Here is a 14379-nt window from a genome sequence, read left to right on the forward strand (position 1 = left end):
AGCATTGCATAAGAGAGAAGCATCGTTATTACTATTATTCCAAGCATCACAGAAATGATGAAGGCAAAACAAAACACTATGAAATCCACTGAGGTAACAAAATGAAACTATGCTTCTAGAAGCCATTCCTCTGGCAACAGCTTTTAACTGTTACAACTCTCATTTTTTTCCTTCCCTCTGTGTGGCAACCTATAGGGTTGGTATAATTCCCCAATATAAAAAGTGAGAAGAAAAGATTTCATTCCTTAAAGTTAAGTTGGCAAAACAAACAGGAAAAAAATTGCTTTCATAGGCATATAAACAGCCACTGATACTTTCGTCTCTCAACAAGATTTTTTTCCAGCATCTTCTTAAGCACACAAATAATCAATCATTAAAAATCTCTCCATATTGCAAACACTATTGAGAAGTATACACTTCACAGGTAGAATTCCTTGGTATCACCAAATAAAAAATTCTGGTAACACAAGAAGACTGAGCAACTCACTATCCTGCCGCTCATATAATCAGCAAAATAATCCACATAGAACAATGTTTTACAGAAAAAAAAAATCCCCTTCAATAAAGTATCTAGTACCTATGTATTTAAATATCATTCAGCAGAGATGACCGCCCAGAATTATTTTTCACCACATTTAACTGAGATTGTAAAATTGTGCAATGCAAGGAAATGTTCAAGACGTACAAAAACACCCTTCCCTTCTCCAGATAGTTCTAGAGGTACAAAAATGCCACCTAGCCTAGGAGCAATGACAATTTTTAAACACCAGCCCCATCAGGCTGAACAGCCCGTTGTCACAGAGGGATTCAGAGCTTCTCTGCAAAACCACTCTATTAGAAAGGGTTAGACTTCTCTGTTATTTAAAAGGAACTGTTTTTGCAGTAATGGCTCATCTACTGTGTGTTAAATCCTTTAGAAGATGAGCTCTGGGGAAATGTTGTTGCAGTGGTTTAGGCCAGTACCTCTTACTGCTATCCATACCTGTGCTGGGATGTAGTCTGACTCCCAGAGGTATTGCTGTGTGGGAAACATCAGCAACAGCCCTGGCTGCTCCACTTACAATCCAAATTGTTACCTGAAACCACCAACAAGGAGTGCTTTTCATTCAATGCCCAGACCACGAAGTGGCAAAAAAAGTACAATGGCGAGTCCCATTCTATCAGCCTGGCTATGAAAGGCAGGACCTCTGGAAGAAAGGCAATAGGAAAGTCCTGAGAGGGAAACTTCTGAATCCCTTACTGTCTGGTGAATGTAAGCTGGGCTCCTGACTCCAAGACATCAGGAACTGGGAATGCCGCTCAGTAACATGGAATGGGAAGGATGGAAAGCTAACTGCTTGGAAAGATGCTATGGAGAAGGAAAGCTAAAAGATTATCTTTTAACTGGCTTACCACCAATATGAATCAACACATTTCAAATGACATCGAGAGACGTTAACTAGCTAAGACTGGTGCTGACTCCAAACAAGCCCATTACAATTTCAGATAACAAAGAAAACACCGCCAAATCTCAAGAGAAAAAGCCTACTTTACTTGACACAACCCTGGCTTTGTCTGGATCAGGACAGAAACTCCACCTATTACATTAGTACTTTATGTCACATTCCCTTGGTGCTTCATAATGATCAGGACTTAAACTTACAAATTCTTTCCTGTTATAAAACTTCTGCATGCAGGTGAAACAAGAAATACACACATACACACAAGTACCTGCAAAAAGAATAAGATGTATGCATTAGAATACATTTGTAAGCACAAAACTCCACGTTACATGGCAGTATAAGCACAGAAAGCCAGAATACCTAGCAAATAAGGAAAGGACAGTGTTACATTCTCTGGTTTTTGGGCTGCTGCAGTAGGTTTTGTCCTGATCTTCTTCTTCCTCACAGTTCCAGAGTGTTTCAATTAGCCAAGAACCAAAGAATGAAAATCCTTCTAGAATCAAGAGAAATAGCACAAATTATGTCTCCTTTGGTACCTACAACTTCCTTTGCTACATCTTCCATTTCCAGAGTCTTTTTCAATTAAGAATCAATACAGCATGATGAGAAAAAAATACCACAGTCCCAAAAGATCCACATAGTTTTGTAAAAAGCCTTTAAAATGTTCAATAATTTCCATCAGTGTACTAAAGTAATTTAAAGGCCTTTGGAAAAGATTCAAACTCTGTGTCTAAAGTAGAGAATTGTTTCTGTAATTGAAAGAGCAGCAATACACAGGTACTGTAATATCACATGGACTCTTGGAGATTAAGCAATCAGCTACACTGTCAACTCCAAACATAAATGTGGGTTGCTTTTTTCTGCAACTGTTGCTTGCAAGGTGGTATCTTATTATTTAATTAAATACAATTAGAGCATTTTGCACAGAAAGTTCCATATCTCTAAAAAGCTCTGTGTAGGAACTGGTGAAAAACTTCCCAAAGAGATTAATTCATGAAGAGGGGAAATAAAACGTTAGCCTTTCTGCTGGCCTGTAAGTATAGTTTCATACTATCTGCAAAGTGAACTCATCTATTCATCCTACAGAGCGAGTTACTTCCATACCTCGGGCATAGAGCAGATCACTTAAAGAAACTTATTTTTAGCTACCTGTATTTTCTCCCTAAGATGGCTAGGTGGTTGCTTCATGGAGGAGAAAGCCACCCATAAAAACGAAAGTATTTAAATTCGATGACCCACCTAACAAGAGATGTGGATCACAATAACAAAATAGGTCTCTGATAATGAGAAGCATTAAGATGACATTATTGGGGCATCCATCTAGTCCTTCAATACTTTCAGATACTTTATTGAATCTCACTTGTCAGAAAAGCCCTTTGATTTCCAGCTCTCAAACAAGAATACAACCATTTCCTTTTCTCAAGTGGATTAGTCTGTTTCATCACTTCCATTCCATCACAGGCAGGCAGCTAACTATATGATGAAGGAGAAACTGAACTTCTGCAAAGTTCAGAAGTTATTTAGGGTCAATACCTATCCAGTTTAGGCACAGACTTATTATGATTATGATTATTATGATTATTATGATTATTATTATTATTATTATTGTGCTGTTTGTTTTAATCTGGGTTAAATTTGTTTATCTTGCCCTGAACAAACCACAAAGTTTAGTCTGCCTTTTCTAGTGAACATTCTCACTTTGGTAGCTTATTACAGCCTTCAGTCTCTAATTAGTCATGCAATCTGTTTTTCATATAAAAAGTGTTCCCATTGACATTAACTGGTGCCTTATTTGCCAAATAAGATGAAATTTGCCAATAAGATGAAATCCAGCCACTAGTGGCTTGACTGTTTTTGTTGGTTATGCTTATTCACCACTCATTGTCTCCAAGGCTGTTTTACATGGCAGTGCTAATTCGGGGGATCAAAGCACTGCATCATTATGATGTAAGCTCATTTCATGCTGTGCTTTATAAGAAACTGACGAGTTGCTTTCGTGCCCAAAAATACAGTCCTAATATGGAACTCAAAGCTCTTTTTTCTTCTTTTAAAGTCAAAGTTTGTCTAGTGTTGTTGCTCTATACAGCTTTTTATCCTGCAATATAACCCTGCAAGACAGAGACAAATATTAGAAAGGTTTACAGGGCTGTATATGATTGTTCTTGCATAACCAAATTGGTTGGGCTGTGAAGTTTGGTGACTTTTCTTCATTAACCAGCAGAAATGGGAAGAGCTTAGTTAGTACAAAAAGACAAGCACAACAGAAATAATCAAAACACAGTGCCCTGTGCAGAATCAAAGCTTATAGAAAGAAAGAGGGCAAAATAACAGCATGGTAAGGATAAATTACCTCAAAGCTGTGAAAGACAGATACAGGAAAAAAAATGTGATACAGAAGACTTACTTCCACCACAGGGGTATGTATTTGAGCTAGGTCCTTAAAGAATGCTGCTGTCAACAGTCACTGTGACTTGGCTACGTGTCTTTTATCATTACTTTTACACGGTGTTCTGACTTTACCTCCTTCAAACTGGCAAGGGAAACTATTCAAACGCAACCACTAAGGGATTTGGGGGCAGGTGGGGGAGCTTCTCCATGGTTATGCTTTTGAGCATGTACAAACAGCATTCTCTCAATGATTCTGAAGAGTGCAGTGACTGGATATTCTCAACCCTCACTCACCCCACTTTAAATCAGAGTCAAACAGTGAAAAGGACTACTCTGCAGCCACAGTGCCACAATGAAAACGTGACTGTTTCTGTCATAACCGGAAGACCCTAAAGGTCATCTGTCTTTTGAACTCTGAACTAATTTGCCAGCATTAAAATTCAAATGCAGAGAATTTGAAATGTGACAGGAATTTTGCTTTGTCACCGAAGTACTCACTGGCTGTGTCCTCCCACAGGCTTGCCGACGTCACTTCACTTGCATAAAGCTCTGTCTCATCACTATCCACTATTGCTCTACAATAACAAGACCTATCACCTCTTTTTGTACTGTGGAAACAAACTGTACTTGTCAGGCTATCCGTATAAATGGGTTTCATATACCCAAATGCCTTGGAAGGGTCGAGAAGGGGCAAGGCTGTTAAAAGACGACTCACCCTACCTCCCTCAGCTCTACAGGGCAATGAACAACGCAAAGATGATGAGTAAGAAGGAGAGATAAAAACATACCAGTAGTATACAATCTTGAAGAGTGATCATAGAGACAAGTACAGATTTCAAACTACTACTTTGTCAGCATTTCTGTAAGTCAGATAATTTTTCCAAATATTGGAAGATATTCCAGGAGAGATTTATACACCCATAACCAGACAGTCTTAAAAATATATACATACAGATACATATACACATACCTTTCCCTACAAATTTTCCATAGTTTTACCCTTTGTCCACTATAGCTACTTTTACAGAAAATGCCATCTAAATTTGGTTTGAAGATTGCATACCATAAAAATAAGAAAAAAGGCCAAACTGAAAAGCAGCATTTACTCCTCATCATGGAACACCATAACTCCCATGGCATTCAGCATCTGTAACCCTTTCACTATCACACAGAACTTCAAGGACACTACGCAGTGTTGTAGGAGAACTTCAGAAAAGCAGAGAATCCCTGTCCGTTAACTTAACCTACTGGCAGAACTCAAGTGAAATACCATCATAAGGCCCAAAACCACATCCAAACACTGTACAACATACTCTAAAATCCTATGAAAATAATCAAACAACAGCCTGAGATACAGCTAACACAGCCACTACCACTCTGCCAATTTGGTTAATAAAAGACACTGTCTCTCTATGCTGCTCCTTTTTTTTTTTTTCTTTTAATCTTTAGATTATCATGGCTACAACAAAGATCAGCTCAACTCTTTAAAGATTAGTGACAGATTATTCTGGTTCTCCCACTGGCAAGTATCAGTCCCAGACAGAATGAAAGAGCTGCTTAATCCCTGCTTTGTCCTAGGACTTCACAACATACATGACACCCACAACATAGCCCTTGCAGACCTGGGCCATAATACTGAAGTATAGCAAGCTTGTTTAGTTGTTACTATTGTACAACAATAACTCTCAGGATGTTATCTTTGTAGAAACAGCAATGTTTAGCTGCGCTACTTGAGGTGTCTTTCTCCTAACACCAATGTCCAGTAAGACACGAGCCTCTGACAAGAGTTGTTTAAATAGAAAGAAAAGGGAGGGATGAAAACAACCCACCAACATTTACAAGTATTGTGTGGTCGCTCCTCTCAAAGGCAAAAAGCTACACCACACGTTTGAGAGCACTCAGTGAATACCGCTGTATAGAGAAATGCTCCTTATTACACAGAACTGGCTTTAAGTCTGTTTTGAAAAGAAGGTGAGGGGTATAAATGGAAAGACAATTTTAGAAGTGTAGTCATAACAGAGGAAAATACAAAAAAATCTAATAGGAGAACTAGAAATACAAATTAGACAATAAATTAGAAATCTAACAGATAAACTAGAAAAATCTAAAGGAGGAAAAGATGAATACACCAAAAGAAAGGAGGTAAAGAGAAATGAAGATAGAAATGTGCAATTTAGAGTTTGTAAAATATTCAAAAGAGTTTTATTTCTTTATCACCACTAAATTACAAGAAAATGTAAATAAGCCAGAATGTATAAATGAAGGTAAATACCTATGCAAAGCACTGTCTGTCAGGTAAAACATACACAGTGTTACAGAGCAAAAGCCGAGAGGGATATAGCTCTTGCTCAGCTTGCACACAAACAACACTACCTGTACGGTACACTGAGACATTGCTTTTGATCTGCTGTCCCCCAGAAAGAAACCTGCTACAGAGAAATGACCCCATTTGAATATTTTACCACTGAAATACGAGCCTTTGGGGGGCTTTCCATAACGTACACATTCAAATCTTAATTTCAAATTTATTCTGGCTTTAATTCAAGCATACTGCCAGACCACTTGCAAAGCTACCACACATTAGCAATGACAAGGCTTCTGCCTACAAAATCTCTGAGGGGTGAAGAATATTTATGTCATGTAATAAACCACAGTCTCCCCACTCCAATCTCTCATACTTGTTTGTTTATGTAGAAATAGAAAATGGTGAGGAAGAAGATATCAGGCCTGCTTTATCAAGATGATTTCTTTTGATCCCCTTTTTCAAAATTCTTACTGCCATAAATTTTTATCTCAGTAAGATTTTTTTCTCCCCTTCTTTGCAGAGAAGTGATTCACAGCTACAGGACCTGCATACGCACATCAGCACACGACTACTCTTTCTGCCTCCATGATGTATGTGCCTCCAATGTTGAGGATACAGAGGATCCCAGTGATTGCTAAGCACTAATGTCCAGTGCAGAACAATAACAGAAATAAGCAGGACCTGGAGCTTCTGGAGTGCTCCTCTCTTTTACACAGCTCTGGTCTTCATCTTTCTGGGCACAAATTCCAAACCGCAACCAATGCCCTGTATAGGACCATTCCCTCTGAGGAACACACAGTAACAATTTACTTCCCTCATATCCACCATCAAATACCTTTAGCTGGATTAACTTCTGTCCCTTGTGATGGTTCTAATCACAGGGGCTCAGGGCCAATCAAATGTGAACATCACCTAAGGCTTTGTTCATTGTGGGCTTCATAGTATCAACCCCTGAAAAAGACAAGATCCTGCACTTTGTCGCATTAGTGTATCAGATGAGTTTAGGATTAATTGATGGGTTTGAAGTACCTCGAACAGCCATATGAACATGAAATTAAATTAATTTCCAAATTCCAGTTCTTTACAGGATATTTACGTAAAGACAAACTTGTCTTCCATTCTCTAAGAGATACACTGCTCTGCTCCTTCTGCATTTTAAAATCCCTCTGCGGAAATTCCAAAGTGGCACTGAATACAGCAGCAGGAAAAAAGGTTATATTGCACAGAGCCAGGGAATAAAAAGAACCATTGGGCAAGATCATTCATTCAGTAAAGGGAAAAAAAAATGGAAGGGAAAACAACAAGAAATCTCTCTTTAGGAGATACAGACCACGGAATGGTTGAGGCTGGAAGGGACCTCTGGAGGCCATCTGAGCCACCTGGAGCAGGGTGCCCAGCCCCACACCCAGGTGTTTTTTGAAGATCTTCAAGGAGGGAGACTACACAGCTTCTCTGGGCAACTGTGCCAATGTGCAGTACCTCCCTGTTTATTAAGCGTATTGCTCTAATTTTATCCTAAGAGAAACTGTGTCACTGCAAACACAGTCCTAAACTCTAATATTGACAGACTTCGAAAGGCATCTTGTCAATTCACTAGACAAGAGTGCACACAACACATTAAGACACTTCAACCAAGTCACTGGGTTTTATGTTTTTTTACTCATTCTTTCTCTAGAAAATTGGAGAATAAATAAGGATGTCTAATTGCCAACACTAGCAGCAAGTTAGAATAAAGAGCAAACATGAGAAGTTCTCTCTATATTTGCATCCAACAGAAGAAATCTGTTGTGTTTCTAATAGATTAGATGCAATCACAGGATGTCTACTTACAGTTCCTTGCATTATATAATAAAAAAAAAATAGTTAAACCAAAAAAAACATACAAAAGTACCTTTAATAATACTGGGTTTGGAAGTTTGATTAAAATATAATGCAAAATAGCTCTTTAAATATACATTTAAAAAAAAAATGGATCCTAGACTTGTGCACTACCAATGGGCAAGTTTTCCAAAAGTCTGTGTTGCTTTTCAGGTAACTGTTTATTTACCAGTACCAGAGAAAACATCTACATCTCCTTGAAACCAAACATGGAAATTTTTCCATCAACGTCAGTTAACTTTGGCTTAAAATTTAAATAATGGATGCATTTCTGTGTAGAGCACAGGATTCTCTGCCTGTCCTGATGCCCTCAAGATGGGCATTTCAACACTCACTTGGAAATTTTCAATAGCATTTTCAGCTTCGGATTGAAATATCTTGGTCTCATTTTTTTCAGCTAAACAAAAAAAATTGAAAGATATTTTAACAAGAGGCTACCTTCGCTCAGGGGATCAGAAATGGGAAATGACCTGCGTGCCAAATTAAGAAGAGGGGATGTTAGCACATCGTGTGCAGGCCTGTGATTTGGGCAGGTTTCAGGCAAGCCTACAAGGTAGTAGTCTACACAGCACCTGCCCCTTATGAGAGTTGTCTCCAACAGCAGACGTGGTTTGCACTTTTCTAACTTCACCCACACATTTTTCAAAACAAAGAAAACCAAGCGTTTTATTGACTTAATACATGAGATAATGGTCTGAAAAATCCAATATGCTATTGAAAGATGGCTATTGTTGAAGATCCTGGCAGTTCAACTAGGCACTTTTCAAAAATGAATCTTGAAACCACTCATCCCCTGCCCCTTTATTCTTTAAGCACCCATTGATTGAAACTATGATGTGCATCTTCAAGCACAAAGGGTTAATTACTGTGTGCTACTATTACTTAAAATAATACCGGTAGAAAAGGCAGCTATGATAGCCTATTGTGCACTTACTTTCAAGAAGCCTAAGCACATTTTCTTTAGAAACCACATCAATTTTAATGTTCCTGGCAAACAAAGAAATAATTACCCTTGCACTCATTAGAATCAACAATGTGCACACAATTTAAAAAACAACCAGAAAGAAAAATATCCATTTCAGCCTACTTACACTGCAATGAACTCCCTAAATTTAACTTACAGTAAACTTTAGCAATGAAATTTGTCAATCCTCTCTCTCTCCCCCCCTCTTTCACTTTATTAATTCTTTGGTAAAATATAGCTAGAATTTCTGTAAGAAAGCAGGGCCTTATAAGTAAATACAGGCATTTGAAATGCCATTTCTCAGTATATTCTACCAGTCAAAAAAATATAAAAGATGACACACAGAAAGCCAGAAAAACAGAGAAAATAGAGGATAAGTTAAAGAGTATTTTTCTGAGATAAGCCTTTCCACAGCACTTTCTATAAAACCGTTCATTGCTGGGTAGCTTAGTAAGCATTCCTGTGTGTTCACATAAACAAGAAAACCCCCTAAACATGGGATTAATTCTGAGGAAACTCAAGTCCCACTGAGCAGTTCAGAGAAGACAGGTTGTGGCAGGATAAATGATTGCACAGTCTGGAAAGCAATGGTAATAATAGTAATATATAATTATTCCCAGCCTTTCTTGGGTTTATTCTCTTGCTCCCCAAACACAGAAACGCTGGAGAAAGCAGCTGTTTAGCTCATTTGCAGTGCTTCCTCCAGCCAAATCATGAAATACACACTGAGGAGATACAGAATACAGTTGCGTCCCCTAGAACTGCAAATAGCACAGAGCTATGAGCCTAGGAGAGAGAACCTTCAGCAATATAACTGAAACTTAACAGGAAATCAGGCCTCTTTCACCAATGCTTCTCTGGGTATTTCCCCTAGCTTTACCTCAGATTACCTGCTTGGCTGAGGATGGAGAACAACCATTCTGCCAGGTTGGCAGAAGTGCCCTGCTGGATGATTGTACGCAATAAGAAATTGCTCCTTGGTCCAAATAGGATCAGATGGCAGTGATGGTCAGATATGCTCTGCTCATACACAAGGACAATCATCAAGCTGATCGTTACTGCTGAAGTCACTGGTAAATTCAAACCCAACACACACACACACACACATACACACACGGCTTTCCATACAAGAGAAAAACAGGCTTGAAGAAATGAACATCAGTAAGAACAGATCGCATTTCATCTCTTGAGAGAAGCAATTGTGTGAAAATTATCTTCCTTGTACAATTAAACTTTAATTTTTTTTCCTTGCATGCCAAAGGATGAACAATCTAACAAAACAGCTAGCAGACTGAATAGGAAATAATACAGCTTATTGCATTTCAGATTAGCTATGCTTTCAGAAAAAGACTGCTCCAGCATGCTGAACAAAACAACATTCCCCCGTGGGTTAGACAGGAGAAATTACCTTCTCAGTTTTTAATTTTAAACTTGAATTTATGAAACACTAATCTATGCTCCATTAAAGATAGCATTTGCCAGCATAGCCAGCAAAGCAGGAATGGTTACGAGCTTTCAGAAGTGTATTTTTTAAAGTAGAAAAATCATTGGAGTCAGCTTTTTCCATTGTTCACATAGTTATCCATTTGGCAACACTCTGAAAAGGAAATGGTGTAAGAAATTGCATAATCTGTTCTCCTTAAATCAGTCAGAGATTTTGCCTCTCATGTTCTAAGGTAAATTGGGATTTTTTTCAAGGAGGAGGGACTAAATAGGAATCAGGGCACTTTGCTGCTTTTGCTTATGCATCCAGATATAAGTTGGCATGAGTTCAGAAAAGCATTCAGAACATTTTGTGTGTCGTGTGATCAACTACTGCTAATTTATCCATGCTGAACTGACCACCTGCTGATCCTGTGATATCCCCTAATTCCCGTATTGGAGAAGAAATTCAGTGTACAAACTGTTCCTTATTTCTGCCTCTCCATTACACTCTCTCTGAGCCATCCCTTTTCCAAAATGAAGAATGTTTCTCTGTATCATTGACTGTGCAGAAGTTAAGGAGATCCTTAATGCACTGCTCTGTATCTTTTCCAGCTACACCCACAAGCCTTTTTCTACATGAAGGGGAACCAGGAACAGGCATGCTTTCAGTTTGCTATATCTTCTCTAATATTCCTAGCATATTATTTGCTTTTTGGCTAACACTGAAAAGTGATCTAGTATTTTCTTCATGCCATCCATCAAGATGCTAAGATCTCATTCCTAACTGGAAACAGACGGCTGAGAAGCCATAATTTTATATGGACAGACAGGGTCTTATGTGCATGACTTTACATTCACCTCCATGGTTTCATCTGCCATTTCTTTCACCCAGTGACTTCAGCACATAAGATTTCTCTGCAATTCTGTGCAGTTGGCCTTTATCATTAATATCTTGAGATTCTCCGCACTGTTGGTAAACTGTCATCTGTCTATTCACTCCACTTTCAAGATTGTATGTTGAGCAGTGGTGACTCAAATGCAGACTCCTCTAACAACACCAATACTTCTCTACACTTTGAAAACTGATCATTTCTAAGTTCTTTCTACCATTTAACTAATTATTTATCCATGCAAGAGCAAGGAAATGCAACTTATAGTAATTCCTTCGGCACCTTCATTTGTTGAAGCATAAGTGCCAAGTACTACCAATATTAAGGTAGTCTGTATCACTGGGATTGCCTTTATCCTCTTGCTTTTCGGGTACTGCAAAAAGCTTTGACAAGTTTGTGAGGCCTAACTTCCCTTCCGAAAAAATGTTGCAGATGTTTTGCCAGCATGTCCATTTACCCATGTACTCACTAACTCCATCCTTCCACTTGATTCTGTTCATCAGTCCACTGCAGAACTGAGGCTACTAATTTGTACTCTTCCTTATATTCCTGCAAACAGACATTTTAAATTGATGTCCCACTAGCAGCATTCCACTTCCTTTGGTTGCCAGAAAGTTAAGTGAGAGGTTACATACCACAATTAATAGTTCACTTATGTCTTAGTATCAGCTGATCCTGACTTGTCAGTGTTCATTCTGTTTCACAGATTTATTATTAACTTTCTACAAGTTGGTACTCGGACACAAATATTAACAAACATACAGCCCGCTGAAAGTCTAGAGCAGAAGTATATCTAATTCAATTAACTAATTACCTTTTCTACTTTTGAACTGATTTCTTCAGAGGGAATTCCTTTGGAGCCTTGTCAATGCTTCTCTTGGTCACAGGGTCAACAGCTGATGAGTAACGGTTTGCTCAGGAGACCGTAACTAAAAAGTAGGAAAGAGGAAATACTGTGAGCAGCTAAGGGGAAAGAACAGACAGTTTTTAGAGTCTTCCAAATTAGATGCAAGAAGCAATAATAACAATAATAATATTTTCTTTCTACAATAGCTAAAACTAAACTCCACTTGTGTATCATGCATTCAGTAGTCATGACAAGCCTTTGATCTTAACTAATAGAGACATGGAATATCATAATATTTAAAGGATCCAGTTAGCTTCCTTGTAGCAGTGATGCTTGTTCCTCTATTACCATAGAAACAAGCCAACAATAACAGTACTTGAAAATATCTCACATAAATACAATGTACTCTATCAGCTAGCAATATTTGCAAAATATCTGCCAACAATCGTCACAATGGACTGAGGTTGGAGAAATTTATTCTTCCACGGTTGATATTTTAATGAGCACAGTCAAAATTACCTATTTATCTGCAAATGCATATTTCTCACAAACATATCCAGAAATTACCTCTATATGTTTATGAAATGACTAAGGATCTTCAGTTTGCTAGTACTTGCTCACAACTCTTTGATGAACAGCTGTTCAAAGAATTGTTAGAGAGGTTATTCTTCTCTTATCCAGTTCCGCTCCCATGCCACAATTGTTTTATTTTTATTTACTTTGCCATTAGTTTTAAATTATTTAACTGCTTAAGGATGATGCAATACAACCCCCAGCAATACAACTTCAGTTAAAGATTACACAAAAAGTGAAGTACCTACTTCAAGATACAGTAGACAAAGCACAGAACAGGTTCTTTGTGCCTTCATTGCTTTATGGGTTGTTTTTAACACAAACACACATAACTCAAAAAAGTCATGTCTGCACATCAAAATTCAGAAAATTACAGTCCCAGACAAGATAAACATTTTTTTTTTCCCAGAGGAGAATAACAACCAGATAAGGAACTCTTTAAAAAATTGAATGTTCTTCTTTCCCAAAAACAGCAGAAAGCACCTGAAGTGCCGATATCCTTTATATCTTGCCTTTCTCATTTTTTCCCCACCTCTGAAAGACTCCTCAATGTTTCAAGTGCATTACTCATCTTTTTAACTGCACAAACTGAAAGATTTGTATAAGCTGTCACAAGAGCCTTTGCAAAATAGGCGCTGCAGAGCAAGTGAGACATTGCTAACGGTCTTATCTGAACAGTTTGGAGTTTAGAGTGAGGTTTCAGCATACCCTAGCAGGTTAGTCCGATCACCTCAGGTTACAGTTTGGGCTGCTGGACTGATACGGCTGCAAGGCACTTATCTTCTCTGTACCAGGGTAGAAGTGGTAGCCTTTGACAGCAGCACAACAAAACCATTTGCTAAACAAACATGTCTGAGCTTCAGTCATTAATAAAAATGTCTGTCTCTAGCATGGATTTACAAATTAATCAAGACAAACTGAATTAAAGGGCAGTTAATTATGTGTGCTAGACTTCACAAAACATTTAATTTGAACTAGCTACTCCACTTCAGATGGTAGTTCAGATTATTCCCTTTTTCTTGTGTCCTCCCCACATGAAGAAGCTGTTTATAATTCAACCACCCTATCCCCCTGTCAGCTGGACTTTATAGAATGCGGTATAGAAATACAAATAAACCTATCAGGTTCATTAAACCTACATATGTGCTTAAAGCAGTTCACCTCTAACAGCATGACTAAATCAGGTCTTATGCTTATTTTGTATACCTTTCTCCTCCCTTTCCAACAGTCATTTCTAAATAAGTAGTCAGAGAAACTAGAGTAAGATACTGATGCTGTGTATTTAAGTGTTCTACTCTAGGGAACACTATTCATAAATTATATATTAATATATTATATTAATTATATTAATATATTAATACCAGAATACTCCAAAAACTGTCCTTTTCAAAGAGGTGTTCTAGTCAAAACAGAAGTTATGGTTTCATGCAGAGATTACTAGGAGAACACCTTTGGTGTCTGAGTGTGAGGTGGTCTGGTCAGATCCTTGCAGCCTTCCCTTCCAGCCTCAAATCTCTAGGAAATTGCTGGAAAGCAGATACTAATTGAATCTCAATTTTTAATTTTAAAAGAATAGCCAGCCTTATGGAGGCTGTTGTGCAGTAATTTCTAGATATACCTTCCTCAAACTGTTATATTAGCAAAATCTGTTAGAAACCAGAGGAAGC

At 38.0% G+C, this 14379-nt stretch overlaps 1 protein-coding gene across 1 annotated transcript in view; it reads right to left on the bottom strand.

The window, feature by feature from the left end:
* LOC308197454 (uncharacterized protein) overlaps positions 1-14379 on the bottom strand; it is a 557403-nt gene that overhangs the window by 506836 nt on the left and 36188 nt on the right. Inside the window, exon 7 of the mRNA XM_080597940.1 lies at positions 12107-12221. The gene's annotated coding sequence lies outside the window, so the exon portion shown is untranslated. The remainder of the gene's footprint in view (positions 1-12106; positions 12222-14379) is intronic.

The sequence above is a fragment of the Anser brachyrhynchus genome, assembly GCF_964034855.1.
Source record: "Anser brachyrhynchus genome assembly, chromosome: 6".
NCBI classification, from domain to species: Eukaryota; Metazoa; Chordata; class Aves; order Anseriformes; family Anatidae; genus Anser; species Anser brachyrhynchus.